We start from the raw sequence: 17,497 nt of genomic DNA, 5'->3' as shown, positions 1-17,497 counted from the left end.
TCTAACAAAACATATGCTATACAATAAATATGTTATCAGACTGTCATCTGATGAAGTTGTTTCTTGGTTAGTGGCTATTTATATCTTTATTTGGTCGAAATTGTGATAGCTACCTATGCAGGAAAAAAATGGTGGAAAAAAAAGTTGTGTCTTTTGCTATCGTGGTTAGCAAGATAGATAGATAAACAGATTTACATATTGTGTCTTCCCTGTAAAACATTTTAAAAATCAGAAATGATGGCTGGATTCACAAGATGTGTATCTTTCATCTGGTGTCTTGGACTTGTGATTTAATGATATTTAGATGCTAGTATTTACTTGTGACGCTATGCTAGGCTATGCTAGTCAGCTTTTTTTACTGATGGGGGTGCTCCCGGATCCGGGATTGTGTGCAAGTAGAAGTTTGTGGAGAAATTTGTGGAGTGGTTGAAAAACAAGTTTTAATGACTCCAACCTAAGTCTATGTAAACTTCCGACTGTCAACTGCGTTTATTTTCAGCAAACTTAACATGTGTAAATATTTGCATGAACATAACAAGATTCAACAACTGAGAGATAAACTGAACAAGTTCCACAGACGTGACAAACAGAAATGGAATAATGTGTCCCTGAACATAGGGGGGGGTCAAAATCAAAAGTAACAGTCAGCATCTGGTGTGGCCACCAGCTGCATTAAATACTGCAGTGCCCCTCCTCCTCATGGACTGCACCAGATTTGCCAGTTCTTGCTGTGAGATGTTACCCCACTCTTCCACCAAGGCACCTGCAAGTTTCCAGACATTTCTGGGGGGAATGGCCCTAGCCCTCACCCTCTCCAACAGGACCCAGACGTGCTCAATGGGATTGAGATCCGCGCTCTTCGCTGGCCATGGCAGAACACTGACATTGGTGTCTTACAGGAAATCACGCACAGAACGAGCAGTATGGCTAGTGGCATTGTCATGCTGGAGGGTCATGTCAGGATGAGTCTGCAGGAAGGGTACCACATGAGGGAGGAGGATGTCTTCCCTGTAACACACAGCGTTGAGATTGCCTGCAATGACAACAAGCTCAGTCCGATGATGCTGTGACACACCGCCCCAGACCATGATGGACCCTCCACCTCCAAATCAATCCCGCTCCAGAGTACAGGCCTCGGTGTAACACCATTTCTTCAACGATAAACGCAAATCCAACCATCTCCCCTGGTGAGACAAAACCGCGACTCGTCAGTGAAGAGCACTTTTTGCCAGTCCTGTCTGGTCCAGCGACGATGGGTTTGTGCTCGTAGGCGACATTGTTGCCAGTGATGTCTGGTGAGGACCTGCCTATTGCGGACAGTCTGAGCACTGATGGAGGGATTGTGCGTTCCTGGTGTAACTCGGGCAGTTGTTGTTACGATCCTTTACCTGTCCCACAGGTGTGATGTTCGGATGTACCGATCTTGTGCAGGTGTTGTTACACGTGGTCTGCCACTGCGAGGACGATCAGCTGTCCGTCCTGTCTCCCTGTAGCGCAGTCTTAGGCGTCTCACAGTACGGACATTGCAATTTATTGCCCTGGCCACATCTGCAGTCCTCATGCCTCCTTGCAGCATGCCTAAGGCACATTCACGCAGATGAGCAGGGACCCTGGGCATCTTTCTTTTGGTGTTTTTCTGAGTCAGTAGAAAGGCCTCTTTATTGTCTTAAGTTTTCATAACTGTGACCTTAATTGCCTACCGTCTGTAAGCTGTTAGTGTCTTGACAACCGTTCCACAGGTGCATGTTCATTAATTGTTTATGGTTCATTGAACAAGCATGGGAAACAGTGTTTAAACCCTTTACAATGAAGATCTGTGAAGTTATTTGGAGTTTTACGAATTATCTTTGAAAGACAGGGTCCTGAAAAAATTGTGTTTCTGTTCTGCGTTTTTGTTTACAATACCAGTCAAAAGTTTTAGAACACCTACTCATTCAAGGGTTTTTCTTTATTTTTACTATTTTCTACATTGTAGAATAATAGTGAAGACATCAAAACTATGAAATAACCCATTTGGAATCATGTAGTAATCAAATCAGTGTTATACATATCAAAATCTTTTTTATATTTGAGATTCTTCAAAGTAACCACTCTTTGCCTTGACAGCTTTGCACAGCTTTGCACACACACATGAGACTGAGCTGTCCATCACCCAGCTTCACCTGGAATGCTTTTCCAACAGTCTTGAAGGAGTTACAATGATGGCCTACTCTGGCCAAACCCTCCCCTAACCCGGACGACGCTGGGCCAATTGTGCGCCGCCCTATGGGACTACCGATCACATTCGGTTGTGATACAGCCCGGGACCGAACCAGGGTCTGTAGTGATGCCTATAGCACTGCATCGGGATCAGATCTGTGTAGATCAGTGACACAAAATCTCTGTAACACAAAATGTGAAAAAAGTGAAAGGGGTGTGAGTAGTGTATGTCAGCCTTCGGAAGAAAGAGAAACACACTCGATCATAAAGTATATACAGTCTATACAGAACCCCTGGTAGAGAAAGTCCAAAAATAATGATTGAGAGAGCAGTAGCGATAGCTAGTAATATTACATTTGTTTCGTGGCCTGCCTTCCTCCCATTTTCAAAAAATGATTTATCTGATGTGCCAACCCATCCCCCCCATCCTCACTCACCACAGCACTCTCCTCTTTCTCCTCATCCTCCGTCCCTCCTCCACCTTCTCCTCCAAAACACAGCCTCCCATATCATCAATTTTTTAAGGGGAAAACAAAGCAGTTCCCTCAGGCAGCCAGGCAGGTATGTGGGTCACAGCGCAGCAGCAAGCAGCTCCAGTCAGAGAACCCCTCTGGCTCACATGCAATATGTGCAGCATAAATGGCCAATTGGCCCCTGGGTAATTAAGATGTGGTGATGACGGTGGCACGCTGCTTCAGTCAGTCAGGCCACACAATCAAATCAATGAGCCAAGGGTACGATATGCAGTGTCTCAAATGGCATCGTATTCCCTAATAGTGCATTACTTTTGACCAGAGCCCTCTGTGGTCAAAAGTACAGTAGTGCACTATATAGGGAATAGGATGCCATTTGAGAGACTGACCTAATCAAGTGTATGCAGAAAACACAATGCATTGATTACACTCCGTCCAATAGGCATAGATTTAATTTAATTGACATTTTCTATACCGTATTGACACAAAATGAGGTACTGTTGGTTAAGATGAACTTCTAACTTCTTCCAATGTCTCTCATGGTCAGTCGTCCAGCTGTAAAGATCTTTCCACCAGTGTTGTTGCCTCAGCTGTATTGTATTGGATAACTACTTCACTGGTTTTATTGTCTGGTGTCTGTGTAGTGGGAGAACTACTTCACTGGTTTTATTGTCTGGTGTCTGTGTAGTGGGAGAGCTACTTCACTGGTTTTATTGTCTGGTGTCTGTGTAGTGGGAGAGCTACTTCCCTGGTTTTATTGTCTGGTGTCTGTGTAGTGGGAGAACTACTTCACTGGTTTTATTGTCTGGTGTCTGTGTAGTGGGAGAACGTGTAGCAGATGAGTATCTAGCACAAGAGGCCGCTGAGGGGAGGACGGCTCTTAATAATGGCCCGGAACGACGCGAATGGAATGGCATTAATCATGGAAACCATGTGTTTGATATACAGTATTTGATACCATTTCACTGATTCTGTTCCAGCCATTACAACGAGCCATTCCTCCCAAATGTAGGTGCAACCAACTCCTGTGGTGTCTAGGGAAGAGAATAGCCTACAGTGTGAGTGCATGCTGTTGAAATCCCATGCTTCGTTTTCAAGGGAATTGGGAAGAAATGTCACAGACTAAAAGCAAGCTTCTTGATATCTCCTAGATGATCAATTCATCAACATTGATAGCCTGCTGTATTTATTTTTCTCTCTCTTTCTCTCTTTCTCTATATCTCAATCCAAGGGCTTTAATGGCATGGGAAACACACAGTATGTTAACATTGCCAAAGCAAGTGACGTTGATAATAAACAAAAGTGAAATAAACCATTAAAAATGAACAGTGAACATTAAAGACATTTCAAATGTCATATTATGTCAATGTACAGTGTTGTAAAGATGTGCAAATAGTTAAAGTACAAACGGGATAATAAATCAACATAAATATGGGTTGTATTTACAATGGTGTTAATTCTTCACTGGTTGCCCTTTTCTTGTGGCTACAGGTCACAAATCTTGCTGCTGTGATGGCACACTGTGGTATTACATCCATTAGATAAGGGAGTTTATCAAAATTGGGTTTGTTTTTGAATTCTTTGTGGGTCTGTGTAATCTGAGGGAAATATGTGTCTCTAGTATGGTCATACATTTGGCAGGAGGTAAGGAAGTGCAGCTCAGTTTCCACCTCATTTTGTGGGCAGTGTGCACATAGCCTGACTTCTCTTGAGAGCCAGGTCTGCCTACGGCGGCCTCTCTCAATAGCAAGGTTCTGCTCACTGAGTCTGTACATAGTCAAAGTTGTCCTAAATTTCTCCCTCGCTCTCTCTTACAGTCATGTCAGGAGAATGACCTTGACATGTTTCAAAGCTAAAGCTTGTCAAATCATAGATGTAATGACTACTGATCTATGTCTCTTCTTCAAAACACGTTTGTCTGAATGACGAACAGTGAAGACCTGACTCAGTGTGCAGCATTACAGATTCACCACACCCACACCGTGCCAGATTGTCTCACTTCTCTGAACTGACTAATACCGTGGACAGGTCAGACAAAGTTGGCATAACGTGTCAGATACTGAATAAATCATGCAGGCTTGCATCTCAAAGGGAACGCTATTTCCTATGCTTTTGAGCCCTATGGGCCCTGGTCAAAAGTAGCGCACTATATAGGGAATAGGGTACCATTTAGGACGCATCCCACAGTAAAACGTCATTCCTTTCTCAGGTGTGGCAGTCTCCTACCTGCTGTACATGGTAAGGTCCTCTGTAACCGTGCGATGTGGAGGAGAATACAGTAGGACTGTGTGTGTGTGTATGCGTGTGCATGTGTCTGTGTCTGTGTGTGTCTGCCTATGGGTAATGATAATGGCATCCACCTAGGTCAGGGCCCAAGTCCCCAGGCGGCTAGGGGACAGTTCAGTAATTAAGCCTTGTTGATGGGGAAAATAACCCGCTGACAGCAGGTTAGAGTGAGAGGCAGCTGAGCGTGCCACCGCGCACACACACACACACACACACACACACACAGACACACACACACAGACAGATGACATCAGGTGGCATGTTGGTAGATCAGATTGAAAATGATTGAGCGGCAAAATTGTTTTTTTCTTTATAAATGCCTGTGCATTCTACTGCCTGGTACGCAGATCTGGTTATGTGATTGTGTCCCCTTTAATACTACCTGGGTTGACCTATTCAGAGGCAGGAAGCCTTGATTTCCTGGCTTCTTGGAGTGAACAGCAGAAGATGGCAGCTGGCTACACAAGACTAAAGATCAGCCAACTCAGTAACGCCTTCTCAATCTGGTGACCAGAATATGATTTATATTGTTAATTAGATGTATACAAGATCAAGCCAAAAGACTGTTTTTTAAATTAAATGATGTGATGACGTTGAATCAACATTGAAAACTGATTAGGAACTGTACGTGATGAATAGAGTGCAGTGAGAGCAAGGTGACATTTCTTAACACTTGGTGAACCGTGGTGAATTCATTCCAACCAGTCTTTTGGCTTGATCTTGTATACATTTAATTAACAATATAAATCATATTCTGGTCACCAGATTGAGAAGGCGTTACTGAGTTGGCTGATCTTAAGTCTTGTGTAGCCAGCTGCCATCTTCTGTTGGTTGAACCAACGTTGTTCCCATGTCATTTCAACCAAAAATCATTTATGTGATGACGTTGAATCAACATTGAAAAACTGATTAGGATTTGCATAAAGTCATCAATGTAAGGGCAATTTGTATTTTTTTTCACCCAGCTTTTAACCTAAATCCAATGACATGGTGACATTTGTTGTTGATTTCACGTTGAATTCACGTTAGTTGACAACTCAACCAAATGAAAATCAAAACTAGATATTGAACTGACATCTGTGCCCAGTGGGCTGTTGTCATGATAGCTAGTACACTAAAATGAATAAAAAATAGCAATACTGTACATGATGAAAAGAGTGCACAGACCAGCCTGATCGCTAGAAATATACATTTTCTGGTGTTTTAAAAAGGTCCTGAAAACATTGATATATGCCTTTCTTGGCACTCACAAAAATAAAATAAAAATGATTGCCCCACACCCGGGGCGCAAACTTGTTATGCTCAGAGCTGGAATGTACTGCTTAGACCACTGTACCACTACAATTCACAGTGCTGTCACAAGCCGTGAGAATACCTGACGATAGTTGAGGGAAATAACATTTTTATTGTGTTTAGCCATCCCCGAACCATAGCCCTAACCTTAACCACTCTGAATTAATACCTAAACTGTTAACTTTTGAGTTGCTTCTGTTTTAACCCTGTAACCACGCGGAATTACCCCTGTAACCACACAGAATGAATGCATCAAAAAATAGACGTTTGTCCATAATACATCCAATTTAGACGGGACACTGTAAGATCTTGTCGGCAAAGACAGCACTGTGGGCTCTCTTTAGATTGGAATTGAGAGTCATTACAGAACGTGTAGAAGTCTGTTGTTGTTTTGAATTTCAAGCAGACAGTGGGGAAGAGGGAATCTATGACAATGAAGAGGATTTACATAGTAATGAGCCAGACACCTCTGAGACTGACTAGGGATAGACTTTTCACCCGGGTGCACAGGTTGGTTGATTGACAGGTGGAATATTAAACAATTGGAAGAGAGAGGACCCTGTGGACTTCTGATGAATCATTCTCCAACTCTCTTTAGTCTGTTTTTGATGAGTGAAAATGTCGAGATCAAACAATGCTTGGATTGGGATTCGAAAAACAACCGACTGCTCTGTTGTTTTTTCGAATCCCTTACACCTTTAAATAACAAATATGAAAATATTAGGATAATCTAAATTGCATAGTGGGAATCAAGATAGTTGGATAGAAGGTTAATATTTGAGGAATTATCATGTCTGCTGCTACATATGGATAATTCATGTGTTGGGTTCATTTGAGTGTAAGTTGGAATCTTTTTGAAATTTTGTGACCCAAATTCAATTTTAATGTTTGAGATCCTGTTGGTAATTCAGACATGAACAAAAACAAATTTGGGCTATGATGGAGTCAGCTTACAATCTTTTGATTTTCTACATAAGTGCAGTTTTATGTCAGTCATAATGATTCTCAGTGACATCCAGGGAGGAGAGGACAAGGACACTCTTCAACAAAGTCTTTGTTTTAGAACTACACTCTTAGGGAATAAAAGGAACCCTTACCATAGAGGGTTCCACATGGAACCCAAAAGAGCTCTACCTAGAACCAAAAGGGTTCTACCTGGAATCAAAAATAGTTATTCAAAGTGTTCTTCTATGGGGACAGCCAAGAACCCTTTCTTGGACAGCCAAGAACCCTTTTAGGTTCTAGATAGCAACTTTTTCTTCTAAGAGTGTAGTTTCAGGGGCTCCCGAGGCTCTCGAGTCCGATCCTGAGTGGCACAGCGGTCTAATGCACTGCATCTCAGTGTAAGAGGTGTCACTAGAGACCCTGGTTTGATCCCGGGCTGTATCACAGCCGGCCGTGATCGGGAGTCCCATAGGGCGGCGCACAACTGGCCCAGTGTCGTCCGGGTTAGGGGAATGTTTGGCCGGGGTAGGCCGTCATTGTAAAATAAGAATATGTTCTTAACTGACTTGTCTAGTTAAATAAAGGTACAATGAAATAACCTAAGAGTGTTTTCCATAGTGCACTACTTTCGACCAATAAAAAGGTTTTCTTTGATGGAGTATATAAGGACCTTTGAAAACTTGATTTTAAGCGTGGACCGTCTACACAGATTCTGATGTTTCAAGAATCTATGAGGAGTTCAAGGACAACACCAATCTGAAATATCTATTGTTGAACTTGACTTGAGGAATACGAAGCAAGGGCAGTTGATTATCCATTTGATCCAGCATTTTCCATACCGTATATAGAAATAAATACATTCATAGTGATTCAGCCTTGAACTAGGTGTCCACACACATACATTCCCAGAATAGGACAGGCAGATTTTCTAGTTATGGAGCTTAAGCTTTTTAAGACTGTACAGTGCAGATGGAATGCTATGGCAGGTGATGATGCTATGGCCCGCTTTTGTCAGGTGATGATGCTGGATACTAAAATTAGAGCCAGAGAGGCTCTGTCTGAAACGGCACCCTACTTCCCTATATAGCGCACTACTTACTAAGTTTCCTGGTCAAAAGTAGTGCGCTAGGGAATACACTCTTAGAAAAAAGGGTTCTTAGGCCCCATAGGATAACCCTTTTTGGTTCAAGGTAGACCTCTATTGGGTTCCATGTAGAACCCTCTATGGAAAGGGTTCTACATGGAACTCAACATTATTCTACCTGTAACCAAAAGGGTTCTACCTGGAACCAAAAATAGTTACATCAAAGGGTTCTCCTAAAGGAACAGCCGCACAACCCTTTTATGTTCTAGATAGCAATTTTTTTTTCTTAAAGACTGTTGGGTGCTATTGAGGCCTGAGCCTTGGCCTCTTGTTGACAGTAAGGGAGCTGGTTTGATTGGTCCAGTATTAGGGAGTGATGATGGAGGGATCTGCAGGTAAGAATAGCACCTACTGAGGTTGCATCCCGAATGTCACCCTATTCTCTATATAGTGCGCTACTTTTGGCCTGGGCCTGTAGGGCTCTGGTCAAAAGTAGTGCGCTATGTAGGGAATAGGGTGCCATTTTGTGCAAACATAAGTTCCGGTGTGCAGCTATTTCCGTCTGCTGCTGTTTGCTGAGTGGGAGGGTATATGTTAATAATGTACCTCTGACGTGCGTCAGCAAGCAGCGAAGCTTCTAAAAACAGCTCTTGCACTCCGGGAGGGCACTGAGCTTTACACCCCTACAAGTCCAGTAAAAACAATGAGCAATGTGCATACTACCACACAACAGTACAGATAATTAGGATGGAACCCCTATGATAATGTGTTTTAATATGTGTGTTCAATTCAGAGAAAGGCCCATTTGGGATTGGTATGTTATTAATCTCAGCAGCCCAGAACCAATTTTATAGAATAGGTTCTGAAATATATCCTAGTTTGAGTGATGAATGGTTTGAAAAGGTTGGTTTGATAGATTATGTTCTGGTAGAGGGATCATTCTGTCCTGTGATGGCGTTCCAGTGTGCATATGTGTGTGCAAGTGTGTGTTTGTGTGTGTATGGGATTCTCTTCTGGTTAGATGGATTCTGCCCTGTGATGGCACACGGCCAAGTTGTGCTCTCAAAGTGCTTAATGATGGGGAGAGGATGTGATATACCCACTGGACCATGTGATCAACACATGAGTGAACACTCACCCTCATACTGATTAGTAGGCTATGGCACGTAATGTAGACATTTACGCTGTATGCCGTGAGGGATCCTCTTCCTCCTCATTGCACCCTGCAGTCATTTCTTCACATTTCTCTTTGGATGCGTCCAAAATGATGCCCTATTCCCTTCATACGGCATTACTTTAGACCAAGGCCCATAGTGCTCTTGTCAAAAGTAGTGAACTATCTAGCGAATAGGGTGACATTTAGGAGACACAATCCATGACATTTAGAAATCTCAACATATGGCTAGTTTTCTCCACATTCATTGCTGTTGGTCTTGATGGAAGTTCAAAAGGTCCTACTGTGTCATCATCACACTCCTCTTCCTCCTCTCCTCCTCCTTTCTCACCGTCTCTCTCACCGATTTGCAGTGTCCTTCTTCCACCCCGCTGACATTCTCTCTCTCCTACGTACTCTCTGCGGCTCCACACTTCCCTGTCACTCTCCAGGTTGTGTGCTGTGGGAAATGTCCTTCATGCCTTCTCATATGCCTTAATTGGAAATGGAGAATGAGTGTAATAGTCATACTGCAATCAGAACTGCGTCTCAGTAATTCAAGCATTCAAATGTATGTATGGAAAGAAGACATTTTGGGCAGGTTATTCTACAGTTTATAAACAATAAAGTTACGCTCTCTGGTTCCTCTCCCCTTTTTGTTTACAGAATCCCTATTTCTCTCTCTCACTTCATGGCTCACTTGAATTGCAGGGAAAAGGAGAGGTGATGATGATGATTATTTTGGGGTAATTTACATAAACCTGAATGACTTTTGTTTGCCTTTCCCCCTCAGTTGTTGCAGAATACAGTGGAGTCGAGGTGACCGTGACACTCTCTTTCCGAGAAACCTGCCATTTAAAGGAAAACGGCTCCATTTCAATGCCCCTTGGCAAGCTTTGGAATCCTCTAGAGCAGTGGGGAATCGTAAGGACCTTCTACACCTTCAGAGAAGGCTTAAGGATTTATGAAATAATTATTGTAGTTTGAAAATATACGTTTCTTTTTCATTTATATTTTATCTTCTCAATAATGTTTAAATTATATTCGGATTTAATGTCTTCAGTTTGTGTTGGAAAGGATGGACCTACTGTACTGTTTAGTATTGTAACAAGGGTTTGGGTTACTATGGTTACTGGTAACCGTTTCCTGTTAGCCAAGAGTATATAAGGATGTATTGTATAATATCCGGTTTGTTATAGCTTTGTATGATGTACACTCAAATTGGCTTGTTAGGACGGTCAAGATATTCCCAATCTGTCTGAGCTAGACTGCACCTACAACTTTAATCAATAACTACAGAGATTAAACCGTGAATTCGGGAATTCTAAACTGTTGTGGCGTGAGTGGTCCAAGTCTCCGTGTGAGTATCTTATATCCATGAGAAGAGGTCTATGCCCAAGCTAGCAAGCCTGCCTAGATGTGCCAATCTCCATCGCGCGTGGATAAGAAGATAACTCCAGTAAACTAAAAGTATGACAGTATTGTACTCTACTGACAGACCTATCACGTTATCAAGTCACAATAGATAACTCTCAAAGTACATGAGTGTTTTTTGTTTTTGTTTTGAGAGGGTAGATCAGCTTTAATACTGCAGATATTTTGCGGATTATATCAATGTAATTGTCTGCATCATTTCCAATCCCCCATAAACCTTTTTAAATATTTGTTTTAAACATATGTTCCTTCTTTTCCCCATAACTCTTCCTCCCCTAATTGGAGTAAACTAAACGACAACAATATGAGTGTTTGTTTGTGCATCACTAGAATGCACACTTCCTCAAAACTTGAGGATAGAGCAGTGAGAGTTCCACACGTTTAGCTGTGAAATGCACTTTGACGATCAGTTATACTGTAATACTGCTGACCAGCTGTTACTGAGTAGGGTTTGTGTGCCACCCAACAGGCTGTGGGTACCAGTAATGAGCAGGGGTGATGGATGGAGACAGACCCAATTAAAATAGAGGTAGGAAGGAACATGATCTGCTCCCTGCATTCTCTTTACATACCAGACCTGTGTTCAAACACTATTTGAATTTTTTCATTTGCTTTAGACTACCTGTAGTGACAGATGTGCAGGGTTTGCAGTTTTGCAACTATTGTATTGGTTCCATTGCACCAGTCAAAACCAAGCTAAAGTGTGAACACAGGTCTGGTATACAGTAGTCCCAGGCAGGCAGTACTCTGTGTGGATACTAGATAAACTCCTCCATTATGGCTGGCTCAGCCTCTGTGTTGTTTAGCATGCAACCAGTGTGTCCATTGGACATGTGCTACTGTTCATCCATCACGCTAACAGCGCTGTCCAACATGAGCCAAGACACACACAATCTATCACCCTAACAGTAATGTCCGACATCAGCAGAGCAGCCATAACTGCACTCTGGGGGACTGACATTTTATTTGTGTGTGTGTGTGTTAGAGGGTAGTGTACAGTAGCAGCAATGACATGACTCAGCTCTGTGACTCACTGTCCATGCCTGCCAAACGCACGCTGGAGAGCCAAAAAACCAGCCCCGTACACACACACAGAGAAAAATTGCACGGATACAATCACACGCACAAATACACATGCACACTCACTTTAACCATTGTCAGTTATATATAGGAGAATAGGAGAATACAAATCATGTATAATCTTGACCTTGAATCCATTTACTGCCACTATGGTAATTACCATATCGTATTATGATAACACTGCAAAGCTATCGTATCATTTGCACATTCAAGCAGGTTTGCAATATTGCTCATTAGTATTCCGACCTTGCTCAAAATATATAGCAAGATACCCATAATTCACCAGCGGCAATGTAATGAGAAGCCATTTAAATATGGCATCAGAGGGCAAACTGACAATACAAACATTCAGCTGCCTCCAATGAGATGACACTCCTGGTGAGATAGTTATTTTGCTGTTTAATGATCACATGGGGTTATATTGGATGGTGAGCTGGTGGAGGAGGGATGAAAGAGGAGGGGAGGGCTGGAGGAGAAGAGGGGTGGAGGAAGAGGTGAAGGGATGGAGGAGGAGGAGGTAGAGAGGAGAGGGAATAGTATAAGTATCATCAGGGGGTGTTTGGCAGCATTGGCTGTGTTGCGTTGGGGGGGGTTAGACAGTGAGTAGGCTGCAGATCATGTGTAGGCAGTTAATTGGATTACTGGAATGGCTAATTAGATAGGCCTTCTGCCAAGCTGAAGAGTGTCTGAGCCATACATTTTACTAGGTGCGAAACGTTGGTTTTATAAGTGTGTGTGTGGGGGGGGGCGACATAACCTGCCGGTGGTCTAAGGTCCTCCCGCATAATATTTTTGGTGTATATGAAGCTCATTTCCTGCATTCCTACACAATCTAATATGACCCATGGCCCTTTTAGCCATCTCTATTTAGAACAGCAAAAAGTAAGCAAAAATGCCCACAGTCATCAAGCTAGGTAAGAGGTCATTATTAAATATGTTAAAGTGAGACTGAACCAGATCAAAGGTAATTCAATAATCAATATTGTGTTGCACCTTTAACCAATAGCCTAACAAATGAAGAACTCTTTCAAATAAAGTACAAAGACTTAACGTTAGATGGTCTTTATTAAGACATCCTCTATGTCAAATATCAGGCAGCCCGAGCCGCCTGGATGCCCGACCCCCACCAGTCTAGTCAATAACTCAACTCTCTCCCCAACACAATTTCCTTCCCACTTTTGTTTTATGTCTCAAGGGAAAGCAATAGAAAACAAAAGTTTATTAAAAATGCATACACCTAAACATTAACACATAGAAACAGTACATCCTCCATAAAATTCATATCATAGGTCTAATAGTACTGTAGAGCTCTTTTTACTTGCACACAATATAGCTGTGTCACCCTGTCCTGTCCCTAGCGGTCCACGGCCCTGCAGCGCCCACCAACCCAACACACCCCACTCAGCTTTAGGATCTTAGTGAAACGTTCATTATTGTTTTCAGGTGTGTTAGGCCAAGGCCAGAGTGACAACCAACAGGATGGCAGACCCCCAGGGCCAGGACTGAGCAGCCCAGCAGCTAGGGATTACCTTAATAGGTATCTCCCCTGACGTGGGCATGTTTTCAATACAGACTCCTTTTGGCGTAAAGTATTCCATATAAGGCATCCAGACCTTATGAAATTGCACAGTATACCCTTAATCTTGTAATAAATCAAATCCAGTGATATATTACTTGACATTTCTTCCATCCATTGTGGGAGGATAACCAAGCGTCCAATTAATGGCAATGCATTTCTTAGCCGCTATAAATGCTAGGTTCCACAGTTTATTCTGATAAGTCTCCAGTATCAACATTTCCAAGCTAACAAAAACAGGGAGAAGGGAGAATCTGTAGACATGCTGAGATAAAAGAACATACTCTTTGTCAGAATTCAGCGATCCTTCACAAGATCATAACATATGCAAATATGTCCCCTTTAGTGTTTTACACCTCCAGCAGAGGAATAACATTTCTGAGTGCATGTAATTCACTTTCACTGGAGTATAGTATGTTCTATGGATGATCTTAAACTGCTGTAATTTATGTCTGAGATTATATGAACATGACTGGACATTCTAACATATCTGTATCCATTCATCACCATCATCGTCAATAACGTCTGCCAGGTTTTCCTCACATTTTTGTTTGACATGTTTGACATTGGGAAAAGCATCTGTCAACCCTTGATACAGTTTGGAAATCAACTTTAGAGCTTTGTCAGACTGCCTTAAAATAGTTTCAATCTTTGAAGCTTCTTGCTTGTCCAGTGTTTCCTGCACAGGGAGAATAAAGTGTTGCATCTGCAAAAGTTCACCTCTGCGCCGTAACAGACTGGTCTTCCCTGGCTGCCTGACCCTGCAGGGACACCTGTCACCATCCAAGTCACCATCCAATCCTGCTCAGATGAGGCATGTCAAAGAATTACCTTGGTGTACATTTCTACATTATATAATCCAAGAATAGAATCAATGGTTCAATAATTGAAAATACAATTTTTCTCAGATTCCAGACTGTAGACTACCCATCAACTCAAGATGGAACTTTGTATCCATTCACTGATTATTATAATATACTGCAAAATTCACCTGAGCTCCGTAGACTGGTCTTCCCTGGCTGTCTGACACATTGTTTGATTCAGGTCTAGTGTGATTAAGACGAAAATAATAGCTGAAGTTAGTGAGCTAGTTACCAAGCTAACATTAGCCAATTTTTGGCTAGCTCTAGCTAATGGTACATCAACTGTACTTCTGTTGAAACAGGACTAAACAAAGGCTACAAAACATTTCCATACACACAATAGCTGTTAGATACTGCTACCTGACAGATAGATAGCTAGAGATGAACTGGGTATGGTAGCTAGTAGCTAGCTAAGTAGCTGCTAGTAGTTCATTCACTTCAGTCGAGAGGGGTGAAACATTAGCTAACGTAACATGTTAGTTACACCCCTAGCTCAGCACTAGGAATACAAAAATTTGAATCTGTCAAACAGCAGTTACCTTGCCAGCTAGATCAGTCAAATAAAGAGTAGCCAGTTCCTGCTCTGCTTGCTTTTACAACTCTGAGAAAAAGCTCAACACAAACAGACAGCAGTTGCCTCTGTTCATCTTTCCTGTGTTGATCCTATACACAAGCCTTTCCGAAGCTTTGCCTTCACACAGCCTGTTTGCACACTCTGTGGTATTCATATGGTCCTAAATCCAGCCAGAGGAAACCGGAAAACATCCTACCCGACCGCTCTGAGGCATCGGCATGGTCCTAAAACACACCGGTGCTGCGTTTTGTATCACAGTACAGTGATAAAACTGGAGAGGACAAAAATACAATTTTATAATGTGACGGGGGGTCATGTCCCTTACTCTCAAATCAACATCAATACCTCTCTCTTTATAAACCCTGGGCTATGTTCTCCTGATTCCTTTGAGTAATTGGTTGGTTCGCCGTAAGGTTGCAAAATTCTGGTAACTTTCCAGAAAATTCCCAGGTTTTCTATAAATCCTTGTTGAAAGATTCCCAGAATAGGAAGGAAATAAGCATGAAATCTGGGAATCCTCCCACCAGGATTTCTGGGAAAACCTGGGAATTTTGGGAAACTTCCCACCTTTCCAAAAAAATACATTTGTTATCTGATTATGAAGCACTGGCTGGTTCTAATAATAGCATCTAGTTTCCAGAGAACATGATTGCTTGGCTTGTCTGTTTTTTATATCGAGTAATATTTCACCTTGTCTGAACATCGGATTAACAACATGAACTGGCGCATGAGGCAGAAATAATACAGTGTTAATTTTGCCATCAGCTGGAAGACAGTGTCCCCTTTTCTCAGCGGAGGGACGGTAAGGCCCGTGTATACTACTGGCAGCACCCCGCGGTGAAACACTGTTTCACATTCATTTTCAATGGAAGGAAAGCGGTGAGGCAGCATCTGCTCTCTCCTTCCCCTCAAACAGACCATCAGATGCAGGCCATCAGTCCAGTAAAATAAAATAAAACAATTATTATGCTCACTCCAAAGTAATACAACAAATGATCTATTACAAGTGTGATCATATACCTACATTTAAAAAAATCTATAATTTCAAAATAGTCTGAGAAGAACAACATTGGCAGAGCAATTCAAGCATAGCCAATATGCAGTGATAATGTATTGGGCAGATTGTTTACTACAAACCTCATTGCTCATTTTAATAGGTTAATGTTGCATAGGCTTACATTTTTTAAGTAATAATAAAAAAAGTCTGAGCAGTAGATCTCGGCTTGCATTTTGATTCAGGAAGTGATCTTGACTCATAAAAGGTGACCACTGGTCTAATTGCTTGGCCTTTTCACCAAATCAATGCATGAACAAACAAGCACTTGTAGTAAATGTCAACAGGTTCCATCTTGTTCCCATTCTGGCAAATGTTCGACAAACACATCAGTCTCGGGTTCCATTAGCTAATATCCATCTGTAGAATTAGACTGATATCCAATGAAAGTATAATTAATTCTATGAGTTATTGAAAAGTTTTCCTCTTCTCAAATGGAGTCGCTGGAGCGTCTTCAAATGATGTTGTTGAAGATAAAAAGTTAGACATCGCTTGCCTCAACAATGCTCTAGAGCAGTGGTTCCCAAACTGTGGGCTAGAACCCACATGTGGCGGCAGGAGTCCAGGTGGGTCTCGGGATGAAATGTTATTGTGAGGGAGAATACATTTTTTGGGATAGAAAAACGCTTTCAGTGTAAACTAGGGCTGTCCCGACTAAAGAAAATCTTGGTGGACCGAAAGTTGTCTGTTCTTTTGACCAACCGATTGCTTGAAATGTTTAAATGTGTAATCAACTGGGTGCATTGAGCTTGTCTGATGCTTTAAGCATACGGTTTGATGCCTCAAGAGAACCAGATGAAAAAAAACTTCACCTGACCCAACTATTCTCCTCCAGCTTGTGCTGGCTTTCGCAGATTCTGCCATTACTCCCCTGAAGTTGCCGATAATAGACAACACGAGGAATCGGCAACCTTTCTCATCTGGAATGCCAATTTAACTTACCATTTCTACCGATCTGCATGCCAGTTATAGTTTTCATATGCAAATTTTCATGAAACACTTTCCTTTAACTTATAATAAAATCTTCATATCTCAAAATCATTGTCATGTGGTTAATCAAAATTCTATCCAAATCTAAATGAAAATGATACAAACTTAAAGAGTAACTTCTATTGCCAACTATGTAAAAAAAAGCCTACTTAAAGCCATAAAGCCATAAAGCTGTTGGGACAGTTTGCACTAGCGAGTTTGCAACATTGTATAAAATATTCTGGGCACTCAGTTTCCTGGGCTTAGTGAGCTCGTGACAGAGACAGCTGTAGACTATTTGCAGAAGGGATAAGAAGCAGTGCTTGACTTGGGCAGGAGCTCACTGGAGCTGAGTACCAGCATCTCAAATGTTCTACTGCTTGAGCCCCTGTTCCTCTTATAGAATATTAGCTCAAAAGTATTGTGGAGCTCCTGCATCATATAAACAGTACCAGCAACCAAACTAAGTACGGGAACTTATTAAAGTCCAAGTCAAGCCTATTTTATGACGTTT

This window comes from Salvelinus fontinalis, chromosome 4, assembly GCF_029448725.1.
Source record: "Salvelinus fontinalis isolate EN_2023a chromosome 4, ASM2944872v1, whole genome shotgun sequence".
Taxonomy (NCBI): Eukaryota; Metazoa; Chordata; class Actinopteri; order Salmoniformes; family Salmonidae; genus Salvelinus; species Salvelinus fontinalis.
This window is presented reverse-complemented; position numbering follows the sequence as displayed.